Source organism: Melozone crissalis, unplaced genomic scaffold, assembly GCF_028551555.1.
Source record: "Melozone crissalis strain CALT ecotype California unplaced genomic scaffold, PUWL_Pcris_2 ptg000016l_1, whole genome shotgun sequence".
Classification (NCBI taxonomy): domain Eukaryota; kingdom Metazoa; phylum Chordata; class Aves; order Passeriformes; family Passerellidae; genus Melozone; species Melozone crissalis.
Window position 1 is genome coordinate 32,725,233 of NW_026535794.1, and position 13,605 is coordinate 32,738,837.

The window sequence follows — 13,605 nt, forward strand, 5'->3', positions numbered from 1 at the left end:
CAATGGAGCCTTATCTTTGCAAGTCACATGAAATATTCCCATTGCATATGCCCTACAAACTAACTAGTTCTAATTATACCAAATAAACCAACCCTCCTGTGTGAATCAAACAAGCAACATTTGCATGGGTGCATGTAAAACCATGTCACTTCACATTTAAGAGGAGACTGAGGTACAGTTTTGATCTCTGAGAGCTTTTCCATCAGAGAAAAGGCTACCCAATGCTGTGATGCTTTTCTGACGAGCATCTCTGCATCTCTGGCTTGTGATGCACTTCAGTATTTAAGCACTCTTCATAGGCACATGAAACTTTGTTATTACAGTTTACTTGTGCAAGTGTGGCTTCTCTTGAAGTATCTGCAATGATTAAACAGAACTAAAAGAATATAAAACTGAAATAAACGTGTATAACCATGGGTTGCATTAAAAAAAAAAAAAAACAAACAAAAAATAAGAGGCTGTTATCACTTACTGTTCCTGTATGATAAATAGACAATAGATGAGGTGAAGAAGAACCCTCTGTACAGGATACATGAACTCTTTGGGGCAGAAGAGAGCCCTCAGCATTCTCCCATAGCCTTGTTCAGGAGCTCCCATGGGCTGGGGGCCAACAGGCCCTTGCAAAGTGAAGCACTGCTTGAACTTCACCCCAGGAGCTTGGCAGAGCCTAAAAGAGAGCCCCAGCCTGCAGGCAGACCTGCCTGACTTGAGATAAGGCCTTTTCAAATTTTACTGCAGATCCTTCTGCCTGGAGTCTGCTTCAGACATCTCTGACTCTATCTAACATACCTGACTTGCTGGAGGCTGATTTCCTTACTCCTGTGACGGTGTTTGCAGGGGTCCCAGGATGAGGGAAGAGACGAGGATTTGACTCCATGTTTCAGAAGGCTTGATTTATTATTTTATGATATAGATGATATTAAAACTATACTAAAAGAATAGAAAAAAGGATTTCATAAGAAGGCTAGCTAAGAACAGAAAAGGAATGATCACAAAGGCTTGTGACTGACCGAGACAGTCCGGGCAGCTGGAATGTGATTGGCCATTAATTATAAACAACCACATGAAGCCAATCACAGATCCACCTGTTGCATTCCACAGCAGCAGATAATCAATGTTTACATTTTGTTCCTGAGGCCTCTCAGCTTCCCAGGAGAAAAAATCATAAGGAAAGGATTTTTCAGAAAATATCATGGCTACATACTCCCTGCCCCATGTACCTCCCAATCTTCCAGGCTCTTGCCCAAAGTCCCCTGCATCTGCACACATGGAGCAGTGACCTCCTCAGCCTCCCTGTGCAGGTTTTGCAGAGGGAAATGGCCACCAGGAACCCTCCTCTCCACAGCTCTCTGCCTCTACCTGAGCCTGCATGGGAACTCCCATGATAGTGGGGCAGGGTGCTCATGAGCTGAGACACCTCCAAGCCAGCCTGAGCACCCAGGCAGGGCTGGACATCACCCTGGGTGCTGATACAGCTCCAGCATGACCTGCCTTTCCAGCTGGTGCTGCTTCAAGGTTCTGTCCCATCAGTGCCCTTTGCTCACATATTCAAACTCCCTATCACATGGCATTTCCAGCAAAATGAGTCCCACTTAACCTCTGATCGTGCTCTATAACCACTGGTGAACTCCTCCTGCCTGTTCTTCCCACACAGCTGTCTCTGCCTGCACTTCTCATGAGTAGAACATCTAGACACTCAGGGGTGCTAAAGCTCCCCCCTGACCCTGACAGGAGAGTGCTTCTGCTTCTCACCTGTCTGAAACACATCTAAAGGTTTCTTTCCTCCCAAAGAACACTGATGCAGTGATGTACCTTCCTTCTGGCTTGTGCTGTAGTCCCCCACGCCTTCAGTGCCCTGGGGACAGAGGGGGCACCACGTTTTGTCATCCATCAGGTGTACCGCCTGGGAAAGGAGGAGACACCTCTGGGCTCCACACAGGAATGACTGCAGTCTGTCTGCAAACAGCTGCTTAATTGTTTGTGTCTGATAACAATCAAATTAACTTTCTCCTATTTTTCCCTTCTGTGCGTCACTGTACAGAAGATGAGGAAAAGACAGGAGAAAAAAGGCAGAAAATACTCAGGCAAGTTTGCTGAAATTCATGATACTGTCAGGGGAAAAAACCCAGACACTCTAACTTTGGGTTATATGGCTGAAACACAAGCCCATCCTCCTTTTCACAGCAAAGCTTCAGAGCAGCACCTATCAAAGAGCACGCATGATACAAGTAACACAAGCAATCTAAGTCAGTTCTTGCAGAAGGAAATACATTTGGTTGCCGGTAATAGGTCCATACTGAAGTAACCAAGGTATGTTGGACACCTGATGACATATAAGACTGTTGAAAAAAACCAAGGATCTCTCTCTGACCTTTTCTTATGTATTTATCTACCTTGTTTTGGAACAATATTGGGTAACATTAAAGATACGAGCAGAGCGTCTCAATATTACAGACAGCATTGAAGAACAAACAAATAAATGCACAAAAAACCTCATGATCACAGCTGAAAGAAACTGGTTCTGGCAGCAAACTTCTACTTAAGTGGTCACTGGACAGATTCCATCCTTACAATGATCTATTTTAAGAAGGTTTATTCTTCCAACAATAACAGAAACAGTCACGAACAGAGGGAGTCCTATAAAGCAACTAAAGAGTACACGAGAACAATATGTGATTATTTTGTTGTTGTTGTTTTAAAAAAATCTGTTAGAGTGTGTGTGATTGAAATTTATAGCTGTGCATCCAAAATAATTTACTTAGAAGTCTGTATCTTTTGCAGTACTTGGTGTAGAGGAAGAGGAAATAAATTGCATTTTCCAGCATTCCCACCTCTGATGCTGGGCCTGTGATGATTCACACAGCCCTGGAGGTCAGCCAGGGGACTCAGAAGCCACAAAGCCCAGTGCACACTGTGCATCTCCTGTGCTCTGCTCAGCTCTCACAGGCCCTCAGTGTGGACTCGTCCTTAGAGAAGATGCCCCAGGCTTGTGGTGCTGGCTGTTATCCATCTGAAAAATTCCCCATGATCACAGGACTCCCAAATACCAGTTTTAGTCTCTGACATAGAGCATGGGAGCCAGGAAACTTCTGAGCTCCAATGCATTATGCTTTCTGATTTATATCCAAATCACTCAATTTTAGCAGGTTTCCTAAAAAATTACATGGTTTTGATCATTCCATCTGATCCTCTGTCTGTCCCTCTGCACCAGTCTTTTTTTTAACCCCACAGCAAATTTTCAGGAAATTAATTTTCAAAGATGACCATATTCTCACAGCTATAGTAAGAATTGGCAAGGAAGGAAAAGCAGGCTGAACTCAGATGCTATGAATGCTGTTAGCAACTGGCTGGCTGATCAGCACACATGGAAATCTGGTATCTAGAGTACTTTACCAGACTTTTGCCTCATTGGGGTACTAAAGAAGACAAAGGGCACCAAACTATAGGAAACCAGGTTTTAATACACACATTCTGTGGCTCAAACCCATCTTGTTTCAAGTATCAAAGCAAGATTCTTCCATGTTCAAACATGAAGTCAACAAGGTGCTATGTAAGTTCAGATGCAAAAGAACCAAAGCTCATGACTTCACCATGGGAGCTGCCAACTTGCTGCCAGTCTCATACTTAATGGAAATCAATGAAATTATCCATGATCCAAGAGCTTTGCAGATGGACCTCAAGTGCCCTCTCCCAGGATTCCTAGGATCCTGCCATTGTAGAAGTTTCCAGCCTCCCAGAGCTTAGGAGAAAAACAGGATCATTGCAGAAGAGCTTCTCTGATGGAACAGAAACCATGAATGATCTTTCACTTAAATGAAACTGGAAATAACAATCTGATTAAAATAAAACACTTGTTATTAATTTTTTTGCCTTCTGATCAGTTTCTAGAAATAATAGTGCACTAACCCATTAGTGTATCACTAACCTTTTATCCTGTCATATGACACAATATATTAATTTGCTTGCTCTTTCATTTGGCAGAGAATGGCATTTCTGCCAAAGCACGAGAAGTTTTTCAAGACATTTCACATATCCTGATTATTTTGAAGAAACTGCTGGCTCAGTTCAGCTGAGGAAATTTGCATATTCATTAATCTTCTAATCTTAAATGTAACTTACTCTATAAGACTTAAGGTACAGGAGAGTGGGATTGTGACTGAACAAATCCAGACAATAAGAGATGTTTTTCCTTCACACACAGCAGGCTGAAGAAGCCCCAAGAGTCTCTGTTCAAACTGGAGAGAGTTGTCCATGCATCAGTATATGGAGCCTCCTTTACTCCAGAGGGCAACCATGGCCCCCTGAAAGGGATCCAAAACATTCAAGGCAACCCAAGTGTGAGCAAGAATATTTAAACTCACCAGTAAACTGAAGCTTGGGCAGACTCCAGAGCATGGCTCATATGGGCTTTCCACAGGAAACACCACTGAACAGTAATCACAAGTCCTCTAGCATGATGCAGCTTCTGCCTGTTTATATTCCATCATCTCCTGATAGGGATTTAGTTGTCATACAAGGCTTGGTAGAACTTTTGAAACAGTCAGGCAAGACTTCACCCATTCAAGTGTAAGAGAAAGCAAAGAGCACAAAACCAGCAGATCAAGCCTTCATCCCTCTTGCATCACTCCTGGAATACCTTCACTGCCAGGGACAGAACCTCCTTCCTGCCTGCTTCAGCTGTGGCCATTACAGCCTGAGAGGGTGAAAGAGAGGAAGCAGGTGTTGAGAAGTCCCTTACATTATAATGAGAAAAGGATGACACTGGAAGTTTGCTTGGGTCCCAGCAGGGAGTGGATTGCATCTCCGTGCACCTTTTTCTCTGTGTCCTGGCTCCCCAAAGCGTTGCCCTACCCATACAAAAAAGGTGTAACTATGCTGCCCATTCTCATTCTCTGCTGCCACCCTCTCCCTGCCCCAGGTGCTGTTATTGGCCAAACTGGAACTCACCAAGAGTCCCTGCTGATCCTGTGGCTACCAGGAGAGCTTGGGTTAATACAGGAGCAGCCTTTGCTCACAGTTGATGAATCATGCAGGTAATAGCAAAGTGCTAGGTTGGGTTGCAGATGTGCAGGACACCACAGCTGGGGCGGTGGAAGGCTGGCTGAGCCAAGGCCGTACTGCAGAACCACAAGAGCACATGAAATGCTCCTGCAGTTCTGTGCTTGGCTGCCTGGATGGTCATTACGTGGTCATGAAATGCTTAGCACAAAGCAGTGGTAGCTGATTATGCCTGCTAAATACTGCTCTGGTTCCAGCACTAAGTGGCTCTATTAGCAAGTTTGTTTTGCCAGTTCTTAATTGCAGTGAAACTTGGGAAGATAAAAACATCAAAGGAATCCTTTTAGCTAACCAGATAAGTCTTGTCTTTATTCCTATGACCTTTTAAAATTTCTCACCCTATTCTATTTGAAAACCTGCTGTAGGCTGTTAGAATTTAAATTAATATATGCTTATTTGGAGACTTTAGAGGTAAATGAAAGGTTACATATACTGGACAAAATTGCTTCTTTTTAATGGTTTGCAGGTACATAAGAAATAGAATTAAATAGCCTTCTGGTTGCCCAAATTGTCCATTATAATTCCCCTGGCCAGTAATTTTTAAACTGAATTTTAAAGCTCTCACTAAAGATTGTGATGTACCTTGAAGATGTATCTGCCTGCTCTCAGCCCTATTTCTACAAATTATTATTAGCAAAAAACCTCTGTCCATCAACTTTCTCTACACAAACTTCTGCAAAAGCATGAAAGGACTGACTTAAACACCAAAGGAGCTTACCCAAAGGTGACTGAAAGGCTCTAAACTGAGGCCTAGCGAGAGAACCCATCCAACAAGAATGCAATGAGTAAAGATGGAGCATCTCTTAAGCTCTCTGCTTTGTTTCAGTCTATATTTGCTCTTATTTAAATAATGAATAGTTCTCATTTATGTTCTAACCAGAATTAGCTCCTAAGAGCCAAAGTCTTTCTTATCATGGGTACTTGTTTTAACTAAAGTCATCTCAAACCTCTGGATGACTTGGTGGTCCCCACCCAACAGGAAATCACCTTCCCTCTTTTGTAAATAACCTGAAACTTTTCTTTTCAATTTAAAAATAGTATCCATTACAAATACATTTTGTGAGAGAGTTCTGCACAATTGAAAACACATGCAAAGCATTCAAATACCGCAGGAATGAAAACTATAAAACATGTTGTAGATCAATACAAGATAGTTTGCACATCCCTCTGCTTTCAGTGCAGAGTTGTGATGAAGAGTTAGCTCTGTAATGTGAGCAAAAATTTCAAGGTGGTTGCCTTTTCTGGAGCTTTGGACTTCTATCTGTATGAACAGACTATGTTGAAGTTTTCCAACAAATGTCACCTGAAGTCCAAAGCATGTCACAATGGAACCACTTAAATGTCCTCCCTGTGCCTTTCAGCACAATCAAATAATGTCCTTAAGCCCTACTATGTTTGACTTCAAAAATTTCATAATGCTCCTTAACTTTTATTTAAAGTTGCTGTAGCTCTAAAAGTCTTGAAGACCTGGCACCAAATCCTTAATGAAATGCTTTGTGATTTTCATACAGTTTTCTACACAATTTAGCTAGCCAGAAACATTTTAGCTGCTTAAACAAAGGAGGAGGTGTCAGTGTGAGATCAATCCCAGGCAGAGATTGTATTAGCTCCTGGGAAGACCATGCTGGCTTATCCAGAGGGAAGGGGAGCTGGTTCATGATGCTTTGGTGGGCTGCTAAACATAATGTCACTTTCAGTCACTTTCTTTCAGAATCTTCCCATTTCATATGAACTGAAGAAATAAATCCAAATGTGTTCAATCACTGCAAGCACATGTCCTTAACAGAGCATTAGGGGTGCTGGGGGAATGAAGGGGGTCAGAAATACAAACTGCCATTCCTCAGCACAGTGGGCAGAGCCTTGAGGGTGGTTATTGCTAATTACAGATACAGCTGCATGGTACTTTACATATTGTTACACTTGCAGAGCTCATTTTGTTTAAAGCATTACTAACCCTCCCTTCACCTGATTTTCCTCCCTTACTTGTAAAATTATTAATAAATTTTTTACTCAAAGACTACAGCGGTAAAGGAGTCTCCTTCTTCATATTCATGCATCTTTTTCACAGCTGCAGAAGATGCTTGGAACACTCCACTTCATTGTGCTTTCCCTCTCAGTTTGCATGGCTGAGATGAAGAGGATGATGAAGAACCCTTGTCTTGCAGATACTGCAAAGCAGCATCACACAGAATTGTTGTTTTTAACATTTTTTTCTGAAAGTTCTCTCTCCCTTCTGTCCTCAGTCACAAGACCCTGAGAATTTATTCTGAAGCTTTCCACCGCGCTCCAGTTAGGGAGATTTTCATTGTAACTCACTTCTTTGCTAAGACACAAGCAAAAAATTAAAGCAAACAAACTGATCTCATTGTTGTGATAGTTCATCTGCAGTTTAACAGGAAAATTTTGAGATGCCTTGTCAGGTAAAGACATCTACCAGAACCCAGAGCTGGATTTCTCCTGAGGTAATGGTGAAAACCACACGCATGCAAAACACTGAGCCAGTGTGGCTGCTGCTGCCAGTGCACATTTTCCAACTGAATGTGTGGTTCTGTGCAAAGAGCATTTCAGAAAGGCTCTTTGCACAGAACCACACATTCAGTTAGAAAAGACCTTTAAGATCCCAATGTTAACCCAGTGTTAACCCAGCACTGCCAAGGCCACTTCTCACCCCCCTGCCAAGCAACAAGGCCACCACAGCAATGACATCCAATGTCATTGTCACTGCGGGGTTCATTTCCTCATTTTCACTCATCAGTGACCTTCAGCTGAGCTTTTCTACCTGGAAGATTATGCCTAAAAACATAAACATTTGTATTCTCAAAGTAGTAAAAGTACGGTCACAGAAGAGGAAGGGAATCTAAACGTGTATCTGGGTGAAATCCAGGAATGTGGCTGCCAAAACAGGTAAACAGCTTCATCATTTGCTCCTGCGTTCAGACTCTGGAATTTCATCCTAGACAAATAAACAGTCTGGAAAGGTAAAGAAGCTCTAACTTCCCATTATATTCTAAATAAAACAAATATAGCCGTTTGGGTTATATACTACATTTCTTTACTTTTGTCAATGTCTCAACGAAATTTCTTGATTTCTTCTTGATTTGAATAAAATTCAAACACAAGGAAAGGTATTAGTAATTAATTAGTGTTCTCTCAGCACTCATCTGATGTAGTTTTTATTTGTTACCAGAACATCCACAAAAGTTGAACTGATAAAAGAATTGCTCAGTGAAGAATTATTTATAACTTGAGTTTCCTTGGCCTCTATGTCTTAGCAAAACCTGATTTTTCTTGTTTTTATTTCTCATTCTATAACACACCATTCGGTAACTAGTTTTTCTTGCCAAAAGTTCTTTTGCATTATATAATAATAGAAGAAGTAGGTACTCTGAAATGTAGCAGAACAAACAATTTGTAACTAAGAGATCAAATAATATCTATTTCCATTTCATAATTTTGTTATTAATTCATAAAAACTTATGTTTTGCCTTCATCCAAATACCACTCACTATAACAGCAGCATGAAAGTCAATAAATACATACTGAATAGTCTATATATATAGAATATATATAGTTCATATATAGAGGTTTGCATGTACAACCCATTTTCCTCCACTTATGCTTCTCTTTTCTTTACTTTCTTTTCTTTGGGTCTATTCCATTTTCTACACTTTGATGTCAGACACAGCACAGGACTAAATTCAGACTATTCATATTGGATATAATAAACTTTACTGAGAGGAATGGCAACAACCACACATTGGATCTGAATTTTTTTAATAACTTTTTTCACCTTTTTAAATTCTTTTAATAACTTTCAGTCCATGAGCAGCAGAGCTGAACCATTTGCAGTGTGAACCATTTGCAGTGGAGCCTCCTGTGCTGGGCACCAAGAGCTCTCCCTTCCTCCCAGAGCCCTGCATGCAGCAATGCTCTGAGCAACCAGCTGCAATTAAGCAGCGAGGCTGAGGAAAGATTTGTGAAGCTATTTTGTTCTTTTTGGGGAGACAGCTTAAATTATAGACCTAAGAAGCAGATTTTTCTATTACAGGATGCACACACATTTTCTGTAATGACTTTAATCATGTTATACAGTGTTTCCCGTGCTGGGCTCATAGCTCTGGCGACCAGTGCAGTCTCTATGCTAGACAGATTTTACCCTCACTATTTCACTTAAGCCAGGGAATGCAAGTAGGCTGCTGTATTAAATCAATTTTTTGGTTCTCACAGGGGAACACAGTAAAGCCATGTTAGATTTTCAAGTATTGGCAAAGAAAGCTGAAATAAAATAACCATATTCCAATGCAGATTTAGAACAGAATCAGCGCAAATTTACTGCTCCTATTGGAGAGAATATGAAAAAAGGATGTGGGTGTTCATTTAAGATGAACTCAGAAGATTAACTCCTATACATTTAATATATTTCCCTACCCACATGTGATCAGAACTTTTAAAGATTGTTATGTAGTGCATTTGGGAGCAGGGCATTAAAATACACGTTTGTCCCAGTCAAGCAGCAGTTCCTGTTGGAGTTTCTGCAAGCAGGAGCCCCTCCAGCTGTGGGCAGGGTGGTAACCCCTGATTTGGGGCTGCAGGAGCCTGGGCATCCTCCCTGCCCTGCCAGCAGAACACCAGGGCCTGATCCTGCCGCCTGATACTCTGCAGCAGCTGGAGATGAGGCAAGGTGGTGATGGATGAGTGGGAAGGGGCAGATAATGGCAGAGCCAGGCTGCTCCTCCTGTGCCTCCCTGGTCAACCCACGGCCTGGCAAGCTGTGGCCACGCTGTGAAAAAGGCAGCAGGCAAACTTGGGAAACCCAACCCAACCCAACCCCTGCATGAGCTCTTCCCTTCTATTCCCCCCAGGCCCCAGTGAGTCCCCCTCAATGCTGTCGGCTACAGAGGGTGGATCCAGGTGGATTTCAGTCCTCAGGTGATGGCAACACCTCACGGGGAGTACAACAGCTCCACTTGCTCAGTTTGCCTCCCTTTTGTGCCATAAATATTAGTGCCTAAGTGGGGCATTTAGATAGAAGGCTGGTTGCTTTGTAATATATTTATCTTTTTTCTCCTCCCTCCATTGCCTGTATATTCACTGCTTGCTCTAGCCTCTAAGGAAGAGGTTACTCTCTGAATTACTGCCACGAGTCAGTGGGAATACAGTCCAAAAAATGTAGCATTTTGCCCATTTTTCTGATGTTAACACATTAAAGAGTATGTTCCACTAATGTTCAGCTGCCAGCATTTTCATTACTTCTGACTTCTATTTCAGGGAAGTGCTGAGGTTATTTCTTAAGCAGTCAAGGCAATTCCACTGGACCATAAAACAACTGAGCCTCTGTGGTGAACTCTTATCCCTCACCCATAATAAATGAAACAGCATATACAGGGAGCAAGGTGCAACTGAGTATGTTCAGTTTATTTCTTAAAAAAGCTTTAAAGGAGCTTTGGCTGTGAGACTACTTCTCCTTCGGTGTCCTCCCACCAAGGAGTCTACAGAGCAGATGTTCTTGGATCTGAATTTTTTTTAATCACTTTTTTCACCTTCTGTCCACGAGCAGCAGAACTGAACCATTTGCAGTGGTTAAGTATATTCTCTTTGATAGGTCACTTTTTTGGCTGGGGTTTGCTGGTTTGATTGTTTCTGGATAACTGGTTTTTTTTTAAGAAATTTTTCTCTTCTTCCTAGCCAAAATATCAATTAATGTTTTTAGAGAAAACAGAACTTTTCAGCAAAAATTTTCTCTCTTGAGCTGAATGATACAAAATTGAACTTTTAACACCCCTCTGAGCAACAGGGAAGCCTGAATCAATTTCATTAAAATATGATGAAAAACTAAGGGTCTCATGCAGCCATGATCATGTGCTTTCACTGCAATTATCCATTCTCCTGATTGGGAGAGCTCTGTGCCTCCATGAATCATGGTGACACTAAAATACATCATTAACAATTCATTAAATCAATGTGAGAAAAGCAGCAGAGTAAAACCAATGTCCAGACTGTAAATTAACTCTGGCTGCTGCAAAACTGGAAGTGGGTCAGCTGAGGTGCCCATACAACAGGCCAGGAGCTTACAGAGACTTTGGAAGATCATGGGCACTGCCAGGATAGCTGCACCTCCTCCTTGCACTGTCATCATAGTGAAAAAACCCACAACAAACCCATCCAGAGGTAATAAATAACCTTATGACCTTTAGCAAAGGTGTGTGTTGCAATCTGAATGGTCAGAATCTGTTATTGAGCTTTGTCTTCAACTGCAGCCCTGCCATGGGCAGGGAAGACAAGTCCACCTGTGAGGATGAGTGGGCCAGGGCACTCTGTGGTACTGTGTCTCGAGGCTGAGCTCTTGTGAGGATTTGCAAGTGCTGTAAATGATTTTTTGGGCTCCCCTACCTTCCCCACAAGCTGCTTTCATGAGGCATTTTGGGCACTGTCACACACATGGCTATGACTGAGCAGGGAGTTTAGAATTTGTAGGGAAGGACCAAAAAAAGTAGAGAGTGACAGGCTCATTCAAGCCTTCCCTTAAGAGCAAATCTGCCCAAAAATTATTTTTATCACAAAAAAAAAAAAAATGCTACATCTTTCACGGTGCAACTTGAGGCCATTTCTCATTATTCTGCTGGCTGTCACCTGGAGGAAGAGATTGATCAGCCCCTGCTACAACCTCCTCTCAAGCAGTTGTAGAGAGAGATGAGGTCACTCCTGGGCCTTATCTCATGCTGTGGTCAAATGCCAAGTTTGGAAAACCGTCTTTAAAAAAGTCTTTAAAATTGGAAACAATTTTAGATTGGATATTAGGAAAAAATTCTCCACAGAATGGGTTGTCAAGCATTGGAACAGGCTGCCCAGGAAGGGGTGGAGTCCCACCCCTGGAGGAGTTTAATAAATGTGCAGATGTGTCTCTTAGGGAGTGGTTTAGTGCAGGGTTAACAGTTGGACTCAATGATCTTAAAGGTCTTCTCCAACCTAAACCACTCTGATTCCATGACCAACCCCAACACAGGAATTTGGGAAATGCATGACTGCAGGAAGCACCTTCCCATAAAAGAATGGCAAAATGCACAGTTTAGCTACTACAAAGGCAAAAAACAAAGGTGCTGGAATTACTAAAAGCCTGTTTGATCAGTTGCAAGGGTTAAATAATTTTTCAGTGATAAACTAAGATAGTTGATACTAGATACTGATCAGGAGATTTTTTTATTTTTCCTTTCCAGTACAAGAAGAACTGCAGCCTGCTAAGGCAGCTTTGTTTACATGTTTGGTTCAATCAGCTGATGCCCACTGTCCCGTGTGAAGCAAGGCACAGATCATTTCTTCCCAGGAAAAGAATTTGTCAAGCCCTAAGCAGAGTTCCCTTGAGAGATCACCGGTATTGGCAGACAACATTTCCCTAAATGTACCTGGCTGCCAAACCAAGATTGTCTTGTTTTGCTTTACTTTCTTGGCCAGAAGCCAAGTTCATACTTCAAATCCCCCTTTTTTTTTTTCCTTTGCACTGACTTTTTTTTTCTTTCTTTTTCTTTCTTTTTTTTTTTTTTTTTGGTTTTTTTTTGGTTTTTTTAGTTAAAGCTCCTGAGCAGCAATAAACAGTTCCTGTGTTGGTGTTGCCTTGATGGCAGTGTGATAGCAGGGTGAGCATGCCAGCCCTGTCAGTCTAGACATGCAGGTACACATGATGTGTTCACACCCTGTCATCTGACAGCCTTCAGGTAGCAGAGATGTGTATCTCCTCAATGAGATTTAATAACTGAGCTGCTAAAGCTGTGAAGTACCAAGCACTTCCTGCCCACGCACTTCTTTGTCAGATGAAGCCCTAAATCTCCCTGAATGTGTGTTTCTTTGCTGGGAGGATGTTTAGGATATATTTCAAACCTTTTCTCCTTTATAGCTGCCCGATTCAATTCACTTGTTTAAATTGCAAAGGTGTTTCTCAGAGACCAAGAATAATAATGTAGAAATTATAAAGGTAATTTAAGATCTGATGATGATCCACTGGTTTCAAGCAATCCTTCAGTGTTCCAGACACTCATTTTCAGACAAGTCAGCTATGGCTAGAACACTTAGAGAAGTCAGCTCAGTTTTCAGATGGTCCCTTCAGTCTTGACTTATCACATTTTTCTTAGCTTTTTATTCTTTTCAGTTCCTTTACAATTCTGTTGCGCCTGGCTCTTTCTTCCCTTCTCCTCTCCTCTTGTGAATGTTGGCTGCAACCACACCACAGATGGACCCAAATATTTTCTGTGTCAGCCCTGCAGGAATGTGTAATCTAAGGCCCAAGAGCAGAGGAGGAAGAATGTGAAGGACTGGAGTGTCACAGTAAAGCCACCTTTTAGTTATTACCCCAGCCCTGGTGGGTTTGGATTCCTCTAACCACAGGCCTGATCCTCAGTGCCTCTGAAGTCTATTTACAACATGTTTAATAATTTCTACCAGCTGGTTCTCATTCAGACTGTCACTCAAAATTTATGTAACAATTTCATGTATCAAATAACATGGCAAAAAACTCCATCGTAACCAACTTTATTGTTTTTAGGCTGATAAATTTTT